Genomic DNA, 6,228 nt, shown 5'->3' on the forward strand with positions numbered 1-6,228 from the left:
TCAGAATCAGTGTTGGTTTTCCATGAAGCAATGATTTGAGTTTCCCCATCTCCACCCGCCATGTATATGCAGCCGCGGCTTGTGCACGGCCGCCTTCCATGAGGCTATAAACGTGTCATAATGAAAAGATTTTAGTGCCACACTTCCTTGTCCCAAAACGATGCTGCACGGGACTGATGTAGCAACCATGCACCTTAGTGCTTAAAGAAAGGGTTTTAGAAAATAAAAATAGTCTTTACTTGCTCTGCCGTCATTTATCTTGTCTTAAGTGTCCTCTGTACCCGTGTACTGAAACTCTGCCGAAACAAAGGAATTAGGAGTTGAAAGTGATGAATCTAAGGAGGGATCGGAATTATTCCGTCCTCCATATGACGCAGCAAATTTTTTGAATGCCTCAAAGTTGGCCTTGGTTGATATCAAGTCGGCGTGGCCAATCCGGCCCGTGTGTAGACGGACCCTGGCAAACAGCTCCGTTCGGTCGGATCCCATCAACGGGCAGTCCCAGAGGACGTGTTCAGAGTCTTGACGGTCGTGCCCGCATGTGCATTCCGGCACATGTCCTATCAAGCGAAAACCATGCAGCTTGGCTGCGAAGTCACCATGGCCGATCAGGAACTGGCTTACCGAGAGTGTTGGTCTTAGTTAAGCAGATGGGAAAATGCAACAATATATTTTATAGGGTGAATTTTTCACACCTGTGTATAAAAAAATTAAATAGTCTACTTTTATTTTTCATTTATTAGAATACGGAAAGATTTTCTTATGAAAGTTTCCTCGCTGCAGGGTTAATCTAAAGACAGAATCGTTTTTGGATACTTACCGGATTCCTGTCCGAAGTAAATTAGGAAGCGACCTACGTCACAAAAAGTCCGACGCGAGAACGAGACAGATGGACTGCATTCAGCGTCACTCGCACAATGCACTTTTTAAATTCACAATAAATAATTTTTATTTTGCAATAAACTCGTATAACGGCGCTATTCATAGTTCATATTGAAGTTTTTATAATCGTTATTATGTTTAACGATATTTAATGCCTTATTTATCATTGCATAACTGTGTAAGAAATAAATTAACATGTAAAATGCTTAATTATTATTATATAATAATATAATTTTTGCTTCATATAGGAAGACCCGGTAACTGGAGAAGTGTAGCGAGAGACCGGAGTGAGTGGAGAGCGGTTGTGGAGGAGGCCAAATCCCACCCCGGGATGTAGCGCCGTGGAAGAAGAAGAATATAATTTTTTTAAACAGTTGAACTTTCCGCATGAGTACCCGATGAAGAAAACCTTTTTCTATCCAAAGAGAACATAATATACACATGTATATACAAATGAAGTTGAAATAGTTACTAAATGCCAATGATTAAATTGAGCGGAAGTTGTTTCACACTCCAGTTAAATTTACAGTAAAAAAATTGTGTATGTATTTAAATTAAAACCGTCTCACGTGACCCTTACAAACAAGTATTTAACAAACATTGTTTTGAATATTTAGATGAATATTCACAAAATAGACCAAAGCAAAACGTCAACATCATTAGTGGTAGGTACATCAAATTCTGCCGCCCCATCTCTTAACTATATCATGTAACTAAATTATGTAAAAAAAACTATTCTAATACAAATGTACTCAATTTATATTTTTTATTGAACTGGTGTTTAATTGTTTTCTACAAAATGGGTTTAAAGTTAAGTTAAGTTTTTGTGGATTCGATAATATTTGAGTAATTTATATTGACAGCTTTTTCGAGTAATACACTCAGTATAATATTATCATACTTATTTTCTGTGCATAGAAATTTATTAGTAGGGTGTGAAAATATAAAGTTTTGTCAATATTAACAAGATTTTAAATAAATGGGATGAAACCTTAAAAAGGTTATACTACCGTATGTTGTTACACTTAACAATAAGTCTGTAAAAATAAATAAAATAAATTCAACATACATAATTTTGAAAACACTTCTGAGAAAATATATTACAACCAACAGAAAAAATCAAACCTGCATCTCTCGGGTATCGCACCCACGCCCATAGACCACTATGCTACAGGATTCATACTTAATTGCGACACATTTTAACTAATGGCTTTTAATAATCACTGAAGGGCTTTCCAAATTTAGCTACTATTGGCGATCAGCTTTTGTATTTTAAATCAAAGTAGGTTTTACTTTAATTACTAACCGACGTCACGGATCACTCCAATATTTGAAATACAAAAGCCGGTCGCCAATACCTAGTAGCTCAATTTGGAAAGCGCTTCAGTGAGTATTAAAAACCATTAGTTAAAATTTGTCGCAATTAAGTATGACTCTTTTAGCATAGTGGTTTATGTGCATGAGTGTGCTATGAGAGATGCAGGTTCGATTCCTAATCTTACTTTTTTCAAAAAGATTTTTTCTATTGGTAATAATATATTTTCCCAGAAGGGTTTTAAAAGTTATATAATATGTTCAATATCTTTAAAAGTATAGTTAATTAAAACATAAAATAAATATCATAACGGACGATTAACACATCTGCTGACTAGATAATTACTTTTTAATTGCCACATTTAAATAGCATGCCAATTATATAGAATGGCCGCCTAATCGTTACGCGCTGGTCTTTAGCGTCCAATGTATTAAGACGGTACTTCAGTGAAACGGCAAATAATTTTCAACTACCTATAGGTGCGACGAAATTTCGGACTGGCTGGCAATCGGAGAGCGAAAGTAGAGCTGTGAACACGTCAATTTGTTTTGTGATGGCGACGGGGGAATTAATTCTTAAATCGTGTAAAGATGACTAAAAAACGTTACCCATTTACTTGAAAAAGAAAACATGTCAGTGAATATATTATTATTATTAGTAATAGAACAATAAACATAACATTAAATCGACGCATGTTGACTTTTTATGACAAATTATGTTTTGTTCTGCACGCGTCATTTGCACAATCTACGCGACGCGTAGTCACGATCGTTTTAGACCGTGCCCCAGCTGAAGCATAGCCTTAATAAATATATTGAAAATTAGAGTATACGTTTTATAACTTTGCACTTTATATTAGGTACACTGATTCGCCTCTATGAGTCTATGCCCAATTACCTCGCATAAAAATAGATCAAATGATATTCACTTGTATTAATAAATGTAGTTATAAGAAAATAAATAGATACTATATGTAAAAAAATATATTTTTCATCCTAGAGCCAGGAGTGCACAGTTATGAAGAAGCAATTCTACTAACCAACAAGAGAAAGACTATATGAATTAATTACGACAGTGGATTCTCTAGTATGCAAACCATGATTATCGAGTTAATTGAATATCCGATTTCTACCATGATCATCACTCATCAGTTTTATATGTATGATTATTTATAAACAATAGGTGATTTAAAAAAAATAGTTTACATATTTTTAATGCAATTTAAAAGGGGTGGGTATTCCGGAAGTATGACGGGTTTATTTTTTTTTTTTGCACCGACCGCTTGCTCACAACATTAACTTCCGACACTTTACAATACTTTACTATGAATTTTATTAATTTCAATTAAATAAATTAATTACTTTATACCATGTTCTGGTTGAAAGCAATCTTAATATCTATTAAATATAATACTACATAGGCATATTATGGTACTTAATTACTTACATATAATTTAATGACGATCATGGCTGTTTTTGTCTGTTTATAGCTGTGTTCTCAACCGTTCTGTTTAAATAAGCCCTTTAAACATTTTTAATTAAAAAAAAATAATAATCAATAAGGCTTACTGATTACACTTAATAATTACGCGCGTTAACAAGATCTTACTCCCTACTTCATTTATCGTTTGTCCATTTATGGCTACGGCCGTATGTTGTAGCTTAGCCACTGGGGAATGCCAAAAGAAACGGCGTATTTCAAAAAAATACTACCCTATTCTTAGGTCAATAATTATTATAAAGCAAACATTATTCGTAAAATCTTTATCACATTTGAATGGTCAAAGACATATCTTATAATCAGTGTCATTAAAATTATCTTTAAATGTGTAAATCTTGCCCATTTTTTGAATAATAAAATGCCTAATTCCTGTCAAACTTGGGATCACAGAGATTATCAATATATTTTTTTATTGTAAATATTTGACTATAATAATGTCGACATAAATGTTACTAATGGTTTTATAAATGCTTTTAAAAATTAATAAATCTAAAAAATCATAACACCACTGCACATGGACGTACTGAAATATGACTATATTCTAAAACATTAGAGCTAGAGGTTTAAAAGATACTATTTTATGTAACAAAAATACTTTATGCAGTCATCAAATGTTTAAAATAAATATAAAGGAAAGTAAGGCTTTAAAATTATATAAATAGATTATCTACAACGTTTAAGGAATGTCCAAGGTTATGCTCTGAAAATACCATAAAAGCACCATTTTGACCTACGCTGAGCATGTGGGTCCTTTATTATAAGAAAAGAAACGAGTCTAAAATTAAATAACCAAGTATGATGTTCTATACAAACATGGGGCGGGGTGAAAATTTAAAATTAATATTATTAGTTAGCTGGCAGTCGACACGCTTCCAAAACGTACCTTCCCACCACGCCCCGACACCATAATTAAGATAAATTATAGTGGAGAGGAGTCAACGCATCGGTTTAGTTTAGTTGGTTAGACGTCGTTGGTGTCTATCTATAATACTATACTCTATCCTCCATATCGCATATCGCCGGTGTTTTGTAAAAAATGTGAATTAGCCAAAAAGCTATTTTACAGGAGGAGGATTTTTAACTTTCGACATTTATTTATTAATTACCTGTGGATTATAAATGTCTAACAAGTTTATAATAAAGTTTAGAAAGAATATTGTCTTTACAATAGGCTTTCATCATCATTATCAGCCTGAATACATCCACTGCTGGATGAAGGCGTCTTCGAACTGCTTCTACGTCTCTCGATCCTGTGCGTTGCGTTGCCACGTACTTTCCCATAACTTTTTTATTTTATCGATCAAGCGGCCTCTAGATCTGCCTTGCGGACGTTTTCTACCTCTTGGATACCACTGGATGACCAAATTCATCCAACGATTGTCTCTTCTTTGAGCTATGTGTCCAGCCCATCTCTATTTGAGGCTTTTAATGAACTCTATTACATCGCAAACGATTGGCTGCTTCCTTATCCACTCATTCCTCTTTCGCGTTATGCCCAGCATGCACCTATCCATACCACGTTGTGCTACTCTAAGTTTCTGGATCTCTCTTTTACTTAGGGTCCATGTTTCACATGCATATGTAATTACGGAAAGCACACACTGGTTGAACACTTTAGGCCACTTTTGAAGGTCACTTTTGAAGACATTATTCAGGCGGCCAAAAGCACTCCAGCCTAGCTTTACTCTGCGAACAATTCCATCAAATATACATCCATCTATAGACACTAACTTGTTGTCCAGATAGATGTAGTTTTTCACGCCAGGTTCGAGCTGAGTGCCATTGATGGAGATCTCTTTTTGGCCCGCAAAGCAGTTAAACATGACTCTCGTCTTTGTTACATTTATTTTCAAATCTACTTTGTTATAATATTTTAAAAGGCCTAAAATATCACATTCGCTTTTTATTTATAATACTAAGACTAATACTGACCCTAACTATTATCGTTTTTAAGTAATTTCCTGTGAATTTAAAAATTCTCCGTTTTTACACAATAAACAATAAAATAATTTACACAATGAGGTACATATTGTATTTTTTATTAAAATGTCGATTTCGCCAAAATGGTTGATTCGTCCTTTTTACAAAACACCGACGATATATTATATTACCTACACAGTGGCTAATATCAGCGTTTGGAACTTAGGGTTTTTCTAGCCAAATCTAGCATTTGTACCTATCTAGAAAATTCGCATCTAGCGTACGGCGTTAAATCTATCATTTTTCGACACCGTACAAAAGCTTATAAAATCTCATAAAAAAGTTAAAATATTACAGAATATTAATTTGTTAATTAAATCGATCTTGAAGTAAATAAATTTAAAAAATATTATTTCTCAATTTTGTATTAGCTTTAGTTTATTTATATTTTCACTATTATATTCAGGCTTCTTCCCTATAATCAGTGACGTCCCTAGATAAAATGCCGCCCCTAGGCAGCGCCAAAATCCCGCCTCGTTTGTTTATACATTATTTTTTACCATCCTTACATGAATCCAATATCTAAGAAATGTGTTGTATGGATACATTAC

This window comes from Rhyacophila brunnea, unplaced genomic scaffold (assembly GCF_057557595.1).
Source record: "Rhyacophila brunnea isolate RB1 unplaced genomic scaffold, BYU_Rbru_1.0 scaffold_6, whole genome shotgun sequence".
Classification (NCBI taxonomy): domain Eukaryota; kingdom Metazoa; phylum Arthropoda; class Insecta; order Trichoptera; family Rhyacophilidae; genus Rhyacophila; species Rhyacophila brunnea.